The following is a 14876-nucleotide window of genomic DNA, read 5'->3' on the forward strand; positions in this document are numbered from 1 at the left end:
GCTGAAAGGAGAGCAAGGAAAGTAGGTGGAGACCAATTCTAGTGTTGTTAGTCTTGACCTACGGTACTTCAATTACCCTCCTTCCTTCTCATTTCATTCATTCAGAATAGAGCTGGAAGAGACCTTGGAGATCTTCTAGTCCAACCCCCTGCTCAAGCAGCAGACCCTATACCCGGGATGGCGAACCTATGGCACACATGCCACAGGTGGCATGAGGACCCATTTGTCAGGGCATGCAAAGTGTTGCCTTGTCAGCTGGCCAGCGGCATGCACACGCTGGCCAGCTGACTTCAGCCTTTTTTAAAGACATTTTTCGCCTTCCCCAGGATCCAGAGGCTTTATAGGAGCCTGGGGAGGGTGAAAAGAGCCTCCCTCACCCCCCAGGAAGGCCCTCTGGAGGCTTCAGGAGCTTCTCTGAAGCCTCCAGAGTGCAAAAAAACAGCCCTATGGGCAAACCGGAAGTTCGGGAACGGACTTCCGGTTTGCTCGTAAGGTTGATTTAAGCCCTCTGGAGGCTTCAGGAAAACAGCTTCCCCTGCCCCCTTCTGGAGGCCCTCCGGAGGCTTCAGGGACCTTCAAGAGGCTTCCCTGAAGCCTCCAAAGGGCAAAAAATGACCCTACAAGCAAACTGGAAGTCACTTCCGGTTTGCTCATAGGGTCCTTTTTAGTCCTCCGGAGGCTTCAGGAAAGCTTCCTGAAGGTCCCTGAAGCCTCTGGAGGGCTTAAACTGATCCTACGAGGAAACCGGAAGTGACTTCCAGTTTGCTCATAGGGTTGTTTTTGCCCTTCAGAGGCTTCAGGGAAGCCTCTTGAAGGTCCCTGAAGCCTCCGGAGGGCCTCCAGGAGGGGACGGGGGAGGCTATTTTCGCCCTCCCCAGGCTCCTATAAAGCCTCTGGAGCCTGGGGAGGGTGAAAAAAGCATGGAAAAATGGGGGGAGCACCTTTCATGTGCACATGCGAACTGGGGGTGGGACATGTGTTGCATTATGGGTGCAGCACACCCGCGTATGACCCTCCCTGCACTCCGCCCCTTATGGCAAAAAAGGTTCACTGTCGCTGCCCTATACCATTTCAGACAAATGGTTGTCCAGTCTCTTCTTAAAAACCTCCAGGGCTGGAGCACCCACAACTTATAGTGGCAAGCTGTTCCACTGGTTAATTATCCTCACTGTTAGGAACTTTCTCCTTAATTCCAGTTTTTCTCTCTCCTTGATTGGTTTCCTGTTTTTCTCTCTTCATGGATCCTTCCCACAGAACAATTGCATTGCAATAGCTCTGTGGGTACCTGGATGTTTATATATTGGAAAAAGGAGACAGTCTAAATGAATAAATTTATGGGTTGATTCTGCCACCCACCCCTTTATCAGCATTTCTTTGTTCGATTTCATTAGGCTTTTCATGTATGAAAGGAATGGAACATTTGTAATGGTTTTTATGAACATTATCCATAAATGTCATAAGTGTCATTTTACAGAGAAAAAATTGTTATCCTTCTGTAACTTCAGTCTGTCAGCAAAATCCTTCCTCCTCACATGGACCCCAAATATGTCTCCTAAAGCAAGCATAGACAACCTTCAAATTACAGTAGCAACTTCGGCAACCTTCAAATTACATTATCAACTTTTGACAGTAGAACTACTCAAATTTTCACAGGATATTTTCTTGTTTTTCTGATGCAGAAAATGTGATATGAACTTTAAAACAAGCCCCAGATAGTTTTAACATACTTTTAAAAGGACAAATACAAAGAAAAAAAATTAAACACCCCTCCAAACTGTGCAAAATTAGAAAGAGGCCATCCTCTTTCCCACCCCTGAAGAAAACTTTTAGCATTGTCTCTAGCCTCCCCCTTAACTTCATTAAATTTTCTGCCTTTTTGTAATTTCAAGTAAATATCCAAAATTCTTCCTTGCTATTTCAGCAAATAAAAATTGACTAAAAGATATGTTTTCATAGAGAAATAGCTTTGCAGTCGAGCTTTTTGCTGTTGCAAAGTCAAGAAATCTTTCATCTAATACAACCCAGAACTATCAAGTTTCACCAAGAGATTTATAGAATTCTCATTAACTGAGATTTCCTGTAGGAATCCTGCTAGGATTACCTGTGCTTACCAGTAAATCACTTGCTCCATTTGATAGATTGAATTCAAAGAATAAAGATCCTCCCAAGAGATAAAATTTTATCACAGTGTTTTATCAACAGGTATAGGTCTGAATAATAAATAGAATTTCTCTGTGAGTGAGATGAGCAGTCTCTAAATTTGACAAATAAATACACTTAATGCAGTCCATCAATCATAAATGACAGGCCTTAAAACAAAAAATAAACACCTCTGGTTTCTGAGATTTGACTGTGATTGCAGAAATGGTTGAAATCGTGTCAAAGAACTATCCTAACTCAGGTCTAGTCCTATACCACTAAGTTTTGCAATTAGTCAGACCCTTCCTCAAGTCCTTACCAAATGCCTTGGTGAGGTCACACTTGGAATACTACATTGCCAAAATGTAAAAAAGATATGGAGACTCTAGAAAGAGTGCAGAGAAGAGCAGCAATGATCATGAAGGGACTGGAGGCTAAAATGTATGAAGACCAGTTGCAGGAACTGGGTATGTCTAGTTTAATGAAAAGAAGAATTAGGGGAGACATGATGGCAGTGTTCCAATATCTCAGGGGTTGCCACAAAGAAGAGGGCATTAAGCTATTCTCCAAAGCACCTGAGGGTAGGACAAGAAGCAATAGGTAGAAACTAATCAAGGAGAGAAGCAACTTAGAACTGAGGAGAAATTTCTTGACAGTTAGAACAATTAATCAGTGGGAGAACTTGCCTCCAGAAGTTGTGAATGCTCCAATACTGGAAGTTTTTAAGAAGATGTTGGCTAACCATTTGTCTGAAGTGGTGTAGGATTTCCTGCCTAAGCAGGGGGTTGGACTAGAGGACCTCCAAGCTCCCTTCCAACTCTGTTATTCTATTCTATTCCTGCTATGATGACTCATCAGGATAGGAGGGGGAATCATGGAAGAGATGAATAAAAGATGCCAGGAGTATATAATTCTCAGCAGGGCCATCCAGGTCATGAAGGTCATCTCAGCTGATCAGATAAAACAAGTCCTGGATGTTGAATACTAGCGCGGGAAAACTAGCGCGCGCACAAAGGACTCCCTCCTGATTGGTTCCCGGGCGGAGCCGGTTCAATCCTCGCCCTGATTGGCCGAGCTACTCGACGCCCCATTGGCTCTTCGTTCAAACTCGGGGGTATAAATGTAGGGCGCGAAACACGCCACGTTGAATCGCAGTTTACTATGAGCTGAATAAAGTCACTTTCCTCTTAACCCTTGTCGCGTCCTTCCCTTCGCTCCAAGATACAAAACTGGCGACGAAGGTGGGATCCCGATTCCCGCGACCACGGAGAAGAACAGCCAGCTGCCACCGCGTCTGAACCAGCTAGCACGCTACCCTCGGACCAAGAACGCCGGCAGCGAACGCGAAATTTCTCCGTCATTTCTCTCCCTCTCTCCGGCTCCACATCACGATGGCGTCATCGCTTCCTCCTTTCGCGCCATTCGGCGGAGCCACCGGAGAATCCTGGGACGGGTTCATGGAGCGGTTCGAGTGCTACCTGATCGCCTCAAAAAACCAGGCTCAGACCGACGAGGAGAAGTGCAGTTTCTTCCTCTCCTGCTGCGAGCCGTCCATGTTCGCCTCTGCGAGAGCCCTGGCCGCCCCGAGGCCAGCCTACAAACTTGGGTGGGCCGAGCTGATGTCCAGGCTGAGGAACCACTACGCTCCCTCACCCTCTCTGTTTGCACGCCGTTTCGCTTTCCGCCGCCGAGTACAAAGGGCCAACGAGTCCATCAGCCATTTCCTGGAGGCTTTGCGCACCGTGGCCGCCCAGTGTGATTTCGCAGACCTGGAGGAGAATCTTGCGGAACAGTTTGTGTGCGGGGTCCGCGACGCACATTTACGCGGCCGATTACTCCGGAACCACAAGATTACCCTGATGCAGGCCGTGGAGATAGCGCGAGCAGCCGAACTCTCCGAACAATCCACGGCCGACATGGAACGCCTCCAGCTAAACCCCCCCGCACAACCCGCCGCGGGGCCGTCCACCCAGACGAACCTCGTCGACGATCTCTCCCCTGCTGAAGATGAGGAGGAGGAGGAGGAAATCGTAGGCCAGATGAGGATGCAGCCGAAGCAGAGGCCACCCCAGCAACCGCCGGCGCCCGTTCAGCCAGCATCAAACGCACCTTGCCGCGGTTGTGGCGGCCGCCACAGCCGCGCAGCCTGCCCGTACCGCTCTGCCGTTTGCCGCCGCTGCCGAGGAGAAGGGCACCTCGCCAGAGTATGCCGGGCTCCCCTGCCAGCCCCGTCGTTCATGCAACCCAGCAACCAGCGCCCGGCGCCGCAACGCCGCCAGCAACCACGTCCCGCGAAGCGCACTGAGGACTGCTACTCAACCTACCAGCCCTCCAGCGCTGACTGCGTGGTCTACCAGGCATCCCACGTTCCTGCCGGCCACCGGAAAATAAGCACCGCCGTCCGGCTCGAAGGTCAGCTTTGCCAAATGGAGGTGGACTCCGGTTCATCCCGTTCTCTCCTATCTTGGGCTTTGTTCTCCCGCCTTTGCCCCGGGGTTCCCCAGAGAAAGCTGCGCCCCGCCCGGGTCTCCCTCCTAGACTACCAGGGAAATGGGATTCCCACAGCCGGGATATACCACATCCGGGTGGAATACGGGAATTTTAAAGGGAAACTCCCAGTTTTAGTCGTTAGAAACAACCTGCCCGCTCTCCTGGGGTTGGAATGGTTCTCCGCTTTGGGCCTCACCATAGAAGGGGTACACAGGGTAGTTCCCCTCGCCGTAGATAGCGTCCTAGACGAGTTCTCAGACGTATTTGATGGGAGATTGGGCTGTTATAAGGGTACCCCCATTTCCCTCTGCCTCGATCCCCAGGTCGCTCCCGTTAGACTAAAGGCACGCAGGGTTCCCTTCGCATTGCGAGCTAAAGTAGACGCAGAACTGGACAAACTTATTGAGCAAGGGGTACTCGAGCCCGTAGATCACGCCCGTTGGGAAACCCCCATAGTCCTCCCGGTCAAACCCGACGGATCGGTGAGAATATGTGCCGACTACAAGTCGACCATCAATTTGGCCCTGCAGGCAAACCCGTATCCGGTTCCCGTAGTGCAGCATCTACTCCACTCCTTAGGACAGGGCCGCATTTTCGCCAAGCTAGACATGGCACAGGCCTACCAGCAGCTTCCCGTAGACGACGATGCGGCTACAGCCCAGACCATCGTCACCCACCGTGGGGCCTTCCGTTGCCGCCGCCTACAATTCGGCGTCTCGGTTGCCCCTGGGATTTTCCAGAGCCTCATGGAGCGGTTGCTCCATGGGCTCCCAGGCGTCGTTCCCTACTTCGACGACGTCCTGGTCGCAGCCCCCAGCCACTCGGAACTCCTGAAAACACTGCGGGAGGTCCTCGCACGTTTTAGGGAGGCAGGACTGAAATTGAAGCGCAGCAAATGCGAAATTGCTGTTCCCAAAGTTGAGTTTTTGGGGTTCCTCATTGATGCCCAAGGCATCCACCCCACTCCTTCCAAAGTTGCCGCCATCAAAAATGCACCCGCACCCACCTCTAGGGCGGAATTACAGGCGTTCCTGGGGCTTCTTAATTTCTATGCCCCTTTTATCCCCCACAAGGCGTCACTAGCTGAGCCGCTACACCGACTACTTGACCGGTCAGCGGCCTGGAAATGGGGTAGCCGTGAGGCGCACGCATTCGCGGCTATAAAAGATATTTTAACTTCATCGGCAGTCCTAATCCAGTACAGCGATAGGATGCCTCTAATTCTGACTTGCGACGCCTCCCCCTATGGCGTTGGGGCGGTCCTGAGCCACGTCCTCCCGAACGGCTCAGAAGCCCCCATAGCTTTCTATTCCCGGACACTCTCCTCCACGGAGCGGAACTACAGCCAAATCGATAAAGAGGCCCTGGCTGCAGTATCCGGCATTAAGCGGTTCCATGACTACCTCTACGGTAGGAAATTCACCCTGGTCACGGATCACAAGCCCCTCTTGGGGCTACTGGCGGGCGACAAGCCAACTCCCCCCATTCTGTCCCCCCGCATGACTAGATGGACGGAGTTTCTAACAGCATATTCATATACGCTGTTATACCGTCCGGGCAAACAGCTAGGGCACGCAGACGCTCTAAGCCGTTGCCCTCTGCCAGAGACGGACACAGCCCACGTGCCCGCGCTCTCTGTTCTGTCCATCGCCGAATCCGACCTCCCTGTCTCGGCCGCGGACGTCGCAGCCTGCACAAAGGCTGACCCCGTCCTATCTCAGGTTGCTTCATGGGTTTTGAGGGGGTGGCCCACGGAAAAGATAGCGGAAGAATTCCGTCCATTCAAAATGCGACAAGCCGAACTCGCCCTTCATGGGGGGTGTCTTGTCTGGGGGGATAGGGTAGTGATCCCCACAGCCCTGCGGGCACGAATCCTGCCTGCACTCCATAAAAACCACCCAGGCATAGCACGAATGAAAGCGTTAGCCCGTAGCTATGTGTGGTGGCCCTTGTTAGATTCCGAGATCGCAGATCATGTAGGCCGATGTAGAATATGCCAAAATTCCAGGCCGAATCCCCCCACAGCCGCCCCTCGCGAGTGGGAAATCCCTAGAAGCCCATGGTCCCGTTTACATATTGATTTCGCCGGTCCCTTCCACGGCCGAAACTTTATGATAGTGGTAGATGCTTACTCTAAGTGGGTGGAGCTGGTAATCATGACCTCCACCACAGCGGAGAGTACAGTGAGGGCCCTCCGTAAGATGTTCGCTACCCATGGGTTACCGGATGTGATAGTTTCCGATAACGGGCCCCAGTTTACCTCCACCACGTTCCAAGAATTCCTGGCCGAGCAAGGAATCAGACACGCGGCCACAGCCCCCTATCACCCAGCTAGTAATGGCCGGGCGGAGCGCGCAGTTCGCTCAGCGAAAGAAGCCTTGGGCCGCATGGGCCAGGGCGACTGGCAAGAAAGAGTGGCGGCTTACCTCTTGAGCCAGCACTCCATACCCTGCCCAACGACGAATAAAAGTCCCGCAGAGCTCTTGATGGGTAGGAGATTGCGAACCTCCCTAGACAGGCTCCATCCACTCTACGCAGGGGATCTGCCGAGCAACCTGGGGGCCCTCCCTTCCCACGCGTTTAAGTTAGGGGATCCGGTATGGGCCCGCTCCTTTTCCGGGGATCCACGGTGGGTTCCCGCAACCATCACAGCTCTGACCGGCCCCTGTTCCTTCAGGGTCGGCCTGGCCGACGGAGCACAATGGAGGCGCCACGTGGACCAATTAAGGCGTCGCCTTCCCGCGGAAACAGACGGCCCAAGCCCTGCGCACACCCGCTCACACCAGGAGCCAACATCGTTGATTTTTTCCCCATCGGACCGTTTCCACCCGGGGAACGAGAGGCAAGCCGATACGAACTTTCCGGACAGGCACGCCTCAACCGGCTACTCTTTTCCTCGAAGCCCTTATCGAGACTCTGAACCTACACCCCAACCAGACTGCACGGGACCGCAACCGGACACCCCGGTGGCCACGGAAACGCCACCCCAGACAGTGGGACATTGGACAGGGGACCCGGGGCCAGCTCTCTCCCGCGGGCCCGAACCACAGGTTCACCGCCCTACCACGGACACGCCCCCGCCAGCGGTTTCCCCCCTGTCAACGACCGCTGGGGAGCCACGAAGGTCAGGGCGAGAACGCCACCGCCCCGCCTACCTACAAGACTATGTTTGCCCTTCCCAAAAGAACTCTTTGACTGGGGGGGGAGGGGTGTTGAATACTAGCGCGGGAAAACTAGCGCGCGCACAAAGGACTCCCTCCTGATTGGTTCCCGGGCGGAGCCGGTTCAATCCTCGCCCTGATTGGCCGAGCTACTCGACGCCCCATTGGCTCTTCGTTCAAACTCGGGGGTATAAATGTAGGGCGCGAAACACGCCACGTTGAATCGCAGTTTACTATGAGCTGAATAAAGTCACTTTCCTCTTAACCCTTGTCGCGTCCTTCCCTTCGCTCCAAGATACAAAACTGGAAGTGCCTGATCACTGTAGTCACAATAGCAAAGGCATCATTTCATACTGTGCAGGAGAAGACAATGATACTTCACTCCAGTATTTTACTAAATAAATCTCATGGATGGAAAATATACAATAGCATTGGATGACAGGCCCCTCAACTCAGATGCACTCAACATGCTGCTAAGGAAGAAGTGTCTTTCACCTGATTTAATTTAACAATAAAAGTACTGTATAAATTATAAAGAGAGGGAAATGATAGTAAGAGCAAAAAGAGAGAAGAAATATATAACTATTTTCAGTTGTAGGTATTTGAGTCCACAGCGATACTTAGAAGTTTGTGATACTTAGAACCCTTTTGAATATTCAATATTTCTACATAAATATGGGATTTAAAATGCAATCTGTTGTCCCTACCTGTTACATATTGAGGGAAATTATCCAAAGCTAAAATAAATGAACAAGTAAAATGGCTTTGATTCATTTGTTTAATTGGATTCTCGATATTTAGTTTTAGGACTTGTGTGGAGGGTTTAGAACACCATTCTATATAAGTCTACTCAGGAGTAAATTTCAATGAGTTCTTAGGACTTACTCCAATGCACACCTATGGGACTGCAACCTTATAGCACAGCACAAATCTTGGGAATTGTGCTAAAGAATAATATTAACAGAGCTTCTGAATATATCTAATATGCCTAAAATAAATAAACCCCCTGCATGTTTTATGTTAGTGGATAGAATTCCCAGAACCAAAACAATAGTGGGGGTGATTTTGGGGCCATACTAAAACCCTGATCTTATCGTCAAGGTTAGTTGTAATGACTATAGATTACATTTGCTATCAGAAGCAGGCTGCTGCTGGAGAACAATTTCTAAGAACACAAGGAAACACATGTGGAATGGTAGTTGTATTCCTGTGCCACTTGTGGGCATCCTAAAGACATTTTGCTGGCCACCAAGAAAAGAGAATGTGGAACATGTCTGATCCAATATCGATATTCTTTTATTCCTATAAAATATTTTCATTTATGTTTAGAAACATATTGTAGTATTTTTTTCAATGACAATGTATGAGTTTTTTGCAACAGACAATATAATTCATATTTGTTCCTCAAATCTGGCAACGGGAGTGCAAATCTCTCAGTAGCCATATAGATATTTCAGTGGCCATTAGCTAACTTGTCTGATGTTGTGAGGGGAAATCTACATATGCCAACCTAGCGCTCCTTGAAAAAGAAACCATATTTATGATGTCAGAAGTTCAAAATTAAGTTTAATAAGTGTATAGTCCAGTTTTAAGGCTGCATATCCTTCAAAAGCAGTTTGGAAGAAGTACTTCAAAATGAAGAACATCACAAGAAGTATATTTCTTTAAAGTGGTAATATTACATACTGACAGACAGTATGGTAGGTTCCTCTGATCCAGCGGGAAAATACTGAATGGTGATTGGCTAAGACATTTGACAGCACCCTATAAAAGAAAATGCTGTCAAACAGAAGGCTGCTGGATTTACATAGTTGTGACTAATAAAGAGTTGTGTTACTGTTAACCTGAGTCTGTCTCATCCATTCACCCAATCTAACAAGTAATGTGAAAAAATGCCTTTTTAAAGACCTACTAAGCAAACACTCTCACCACTTCCAAATAATTTTCAAAACTGTGCACAGCCCTATCCAGCATATTAATCTCAAGACAAAATCTATGTTCTCATATTGCATTAAATCATGGTATTGTTTTTATTAAGTTTTGTCACCGTATAACTTGTAACTGAGACACTACTGCTTGTATGTGCCGTCATGGAAGAAGCTGCTAAGAATTCTATCATGAGACAGATTAATTGTTTTGTTTTTATAATAAACACTTAATAATAAACAAATATAATTATGCTTTCACCTAGCAGCAGTGAAACTATCTCAAATGTTACATTATGAATTTTCAGTATCGACATAATCCTACATCATGGCTATAGTCTCAAAATCCAAGGCAAGGTATTTTGCAAAAAATATAGCACCAGGTCGTCTGCAGAGAATGTTTTTGAACAATTTATTATTCAGGCTACGTTAGTGCTCATTTAATTATTCATTTTGTTTATTTATAGTGGAGCTATTACAGATAATATGGTGAAAATCCCCAGCAACCTCAAACACCAGATGTTAGTTTTCTATCTGTAGTCCCATAAGGCAAATCTAAGCACCAACAAGAGAACTTTAAAATAAGCCCAATTACTTTTGTGCTAGCATGTTAATTTGCCTAAAAGAAAATCAAGCAAAGAAGTACGTAACAAGCCTGTAATCATTGCTCCTTCCTTCCTTCCTTCCTTCCTTCCTTCCTTCCTTCCTTCCTTCCTTCCTTCCTTCCTTCCTTCCTTCCTTCCTTTGCACATAAAAACACAGGAAAGGATCTTATGATAAGCAAAATGTTGGCCTCATAACTTCCAATAGAAGAAGGTGTCAATTTGGTGCACTCCATATATTTTGGTGTCTTAACACTCCTCGGCCTCTACCAGTAGTCTAATAGCAATGGCAGTTATCCAAAATATTGGAGGATTCCAAGTGGCTTACTACTAGTTTAGTAATAAGTCACCAAAATAACTGGCAGAAATATTTCACAGGGTTACCTGGGATTACAGGGACTTCTTTTTTCTATACCTTATTAAAACTTATGAGATACTTTGAACAGAAATCTTGAATGAACCTCTGAAATTCAGTTATGGATTGATTGATTTATTGAAGAGAAGAACGAGTCAGTGAGAAGTCCCAATTCACTAATAGTAGTGGAATTCATGTAACGAGTTTTAGAAAGGATGATTTTTCGGTGGGTTTAAGAGATTTTTCCATTCTTTGGCTGAAAAGATTATTGCAAAGAATTGTCTTGTTTGACTACATTCAAAACACTGAATAGTTTCAGGTTCTTGATAAATAAAATGAAAGTCCTCAATAATCTGCATTTAGCATAAAAGATATGACATGGATCCTGGAAAAATGCTGAAGGCTTTATAGATTGGCTAAATTTAGACAAGCATATTCTGAATATACTCTGATCAAGTGTTAATTACATGAGCATGCTAGCTCATTCAGATTAAACTAGCATTTCCCCCCAAAAAAATGATTGTTGTGATTGATGAATCTTCCTAATATATGGTCTGTAGAGATTCTCAGTCACCCAGGTCATGGTTGTCCCAAAGGTGCTTTTTCAGGAGGCAACTGGAATTTCTTGTTTTTTTCTTTTGAAGACGTTTCACTTCCCATTGAAGAAGCTTCTTCAGCTCTGACAGGATAGTGGGGAATGGAAGGATTTTTATTCCTTGCAGACAGTTGATCATTTGCATCCTTTTAGAGGCTCATTGAAGCATTTGGAGGTTTATCTGTGTCCTCAGAATCACCTGAGTAGTCGTGCTCCTGGTTCTGGTCGTCTGCAATTTTTTTTTCTGGGAGTAGGAATAGTGTGGAAGTAGGAATGGATTTCCAGAGGGGGTGGGGAAATGGCAGACTACAGGAATCAGGAGCACCACTCAAGTGACCCTGAGGACACAGATAAACCTCCAAGTGTTCCTAATATGTGGTTTCATGTTAGATTCAGTAACCAGCAGCACATACTGTAGACTTTTTATATATTCCTACAGGGTAAGCTTACCATTCTTATCCATTTAGAAAATATTTTCATAGATATGGCATTTAGGCATACTAAATAAGCCATATTAAGCAACTCAGAATTAGAAATATGGCAGAAATAAAGATCTTAAGAATTTTTGAATAAAACATTTACTGCATGATAACATTATTTATGTAATAAAATAGAATTTCTAGACACACATATCACAGTAGTAAGAAGATAAACATAAAAAGCTTTCGAAGGATTCTGAAGTAGCATGTGATTCCTTTTTTTCTTTTCAGCAAATTGGTGGGTTTTTCTCATGAAAAAAGAAATCAGTATGACAGCCAAATCTCTCCATATTGTCCCTCAAGTTATTTGCTACAGTTTCATCCAATTGCAAGTAATGGGTAGCTTGAAAAAGCCTCTGATTATCTCTTCACAAGCAAAATACTATGAAGTTCAGCGTCTCCCCTTTTAGTCAGTGTTTTAAAATGGTATATTTTTCCTAAATGTCACAACAAGATGTCTGAAACTAAGATTTTGAGTTTCCTTCCTTCTTCCCCACAATAAAAAACCTAGTACCTAAAAAAAACTGTATAAGTATTATATGATTAGATATACCGGTATTAAGTAATATAATTACATCAATTTTGTACACATTTTAATTGTAAGCATATATTATTTAAATTAATTGACAATTTGTACTGGTATATAATTTACACATTAGTTAACACAAGTTAAATCAAGTGATTATACTTCATTACCTCATTCTTTTTATTAATCCAGACAACAAAAATAGACAATTTTACCAGTTTGTATTCAGTTCCAATATAAATAACATTTCTCGGAATCTCTTTGGCCATTTCCTTATTGGTGAGTTGTCTTATATTGTCACCCTTGTAACCAACTGCTTATGCTAGCAACTTTTAGCAAATTAAAATCATTCCTTGAAAATTATTCCTGGTTTTTTATTAAACATAAGCCAACAATTAATAGATCAACTAAAATATATCTCACTAATATTTTCTACCATTATTTTCTCATAGAACCTTAAAAACAATTTTCACTTAAATGTTTATTATATATATAAAATTAACCACTATTTTATCAAATCCTTTTAGTCAAATAGATTGGATATTGATACTATTTCATACTATAGTACTATTTTTAAGGCAAAAATAAGTTGATAAAAATTGTTCTTTAAACATCTGAATTATAAGGGAGCACACACTTACCTAGTGGAAAGCCAGTTTGGTATAGTGGCTAAGGCACCCGGCTAGGAAATACCACATTTCCCCAAAAATTAGACAGGGTCTTATTTTCTTTTGGCCCCTGAAATAAGCACTTGGGTTTATTTTGGGGAAGTTGTTATTATTTTTGAGGCACAGAAGGTGGTGAGCTTGGTCACCTCATGGTTGTTGCTGTGTTGCGGGTCGCTGGGCCTGCTGCTCTTTTTGCGGCAGCAGCAGCCATTAGTGTGACAGAAGGGGCATGGTGGCTAGGGTTGTGGGAGTGGCCATTAGGTAAGGGTGTGTATGGTGCGTGGCATCATGTTCCCCCTCCCTTTCCCTCCCTCCAGCCTCGCCTCATCTTGTGTTGTTTGCGTGGCAAGCAACCAGAAAAAAATGAAGGGGACCGGCTGTACATGTGTTTAAATATTTTTGGGGAGGGCTTATTTTTAGGGGAGGGCTTTAGGCACATGCACTCAAAACCCTGATTGGGCTTATTATCCAGAAAGGTCTTATTTTAGGGGAAACAGGGTAGGAGACTATGAGTTCAATTCCCCACCTTAGATGTGAAACCAGCTAGATGACTTTGGCCCAGTTATTCTCTTTCAGCCACAGGAAGAAGCCAATGGCAAACCATTCCAAAATTTTGTCAAGAAAACTTGACATTCTGGGAGTTGAAGTTCACAGATCGTAAAAGGACCATAGTTCCCCGCCTCTGCACTAATCTATGAGGTCACCAAGAGCCAAACAACAACAGCAAAATTCCTTTCTTCCAGTTGTATTTTAAGACTTCACTGAAATCAACATAAATGAATTTCCCATTTTTGTTGATATGTTTGAAATGTTGGTTGTGTTCTTGAAATAATGTGTAAACTTTATCTAATAAATCTTATTTATGGGACACTTTCAAATAATTTCTTAAAATATTACTAATTAGCAACATGTCTGTGTTACATAATAATTGCAATTTGCATCCATTTTTTATTTCCTGTGCTCAGTGGCAAAATAAAGTTTCCAACCTTTCACATTTGCACTCTTAAAACATGAGCATTTATGAAGACTCTGGATAACATTCCACACATCTAGAAGGCTGCCCCAGACTAGAGAAAGCTGATCTATCCTCTATCTATGTTATAAAATATTATACACATTAATTGATTTGTTAAACAAATTTAAATGGCTATCTTTACATACATGGCTACCATTGATAACTGTTCTGACCCCACTCCGTATGGTGAGTCACGCTGACACAAGGTTACTGTTAGCCATGCTTTATTCACAGTAATTACGCACAGATAAGACTTTGGCAGCAACCCAGACTCCCACAGATAAGAGATACACACAAGAGCTTCTTCAGCTTAGTAAAATGGTTGTGTCCTGCAAAAGGTCTCCTCCCAAAGTCTCTTCTTATATACTCTCTTGGGAGGAGCCAAATCACAACCACCTGGGCCTGATTATCTTCTATGTCTCCATAATTGCTGCCTGAGCTTCTCCACCCTTCTCTGCCTGACATCAGGGACAAACTCCCTTTGGCTTTCACCGCTGCTCCATGCCTCAGGTGCCTCCTGGTGGCCAACCAGCCTCTATGGTCCCTGCCCAGGGTCCTCCACATCGTCCAGAGCCGACTCATAGGTCCCTCGCTATCGGAGTCTGTCGGCAGCGCCAACAGCTCCTGCTGGGCCACAACAGGTAACTTACAACATTAAAGGTTCACAATATAACTCCCCCACCAAGTTAATTCTGTGAACTAATTTCATTATTTGCTGTTTAGGATGCTATTTATTTTCATGGTTGCTCCTTGCCATATTCTTTCCTGACTTCCTTCTGATATAATTCAATGTGGAGGGATTTTCCATTGTAAAAAGACCAGAGTGAAAAATGCAGGAATGGCAAAACCTAGTTTTCAATCAAGCTTATTGTAAGGATAGAGTAACAGTTTCGTGTTTTCTCTTTCTTCCTTCAAATGTAA

This window comes from Thamnophis sirtalis, unplaced genomic scaffold, assembly GCF_051295495.1.
Source record: "Thamnophis sirtalis isolate CommonGarterSnake01/CBP01778 unplaced genomic scaffold, rThaSir2_p1.2 scaffold_1, whole genome shotgun sequence".
Taxonomy (NCBI): domain Eukaryota; kingdom Metazoa; phylum Chordata; class Lepidosauria; order Squamata; family Natricidae; genus Thamnophis; species Thamnophis sirtalis.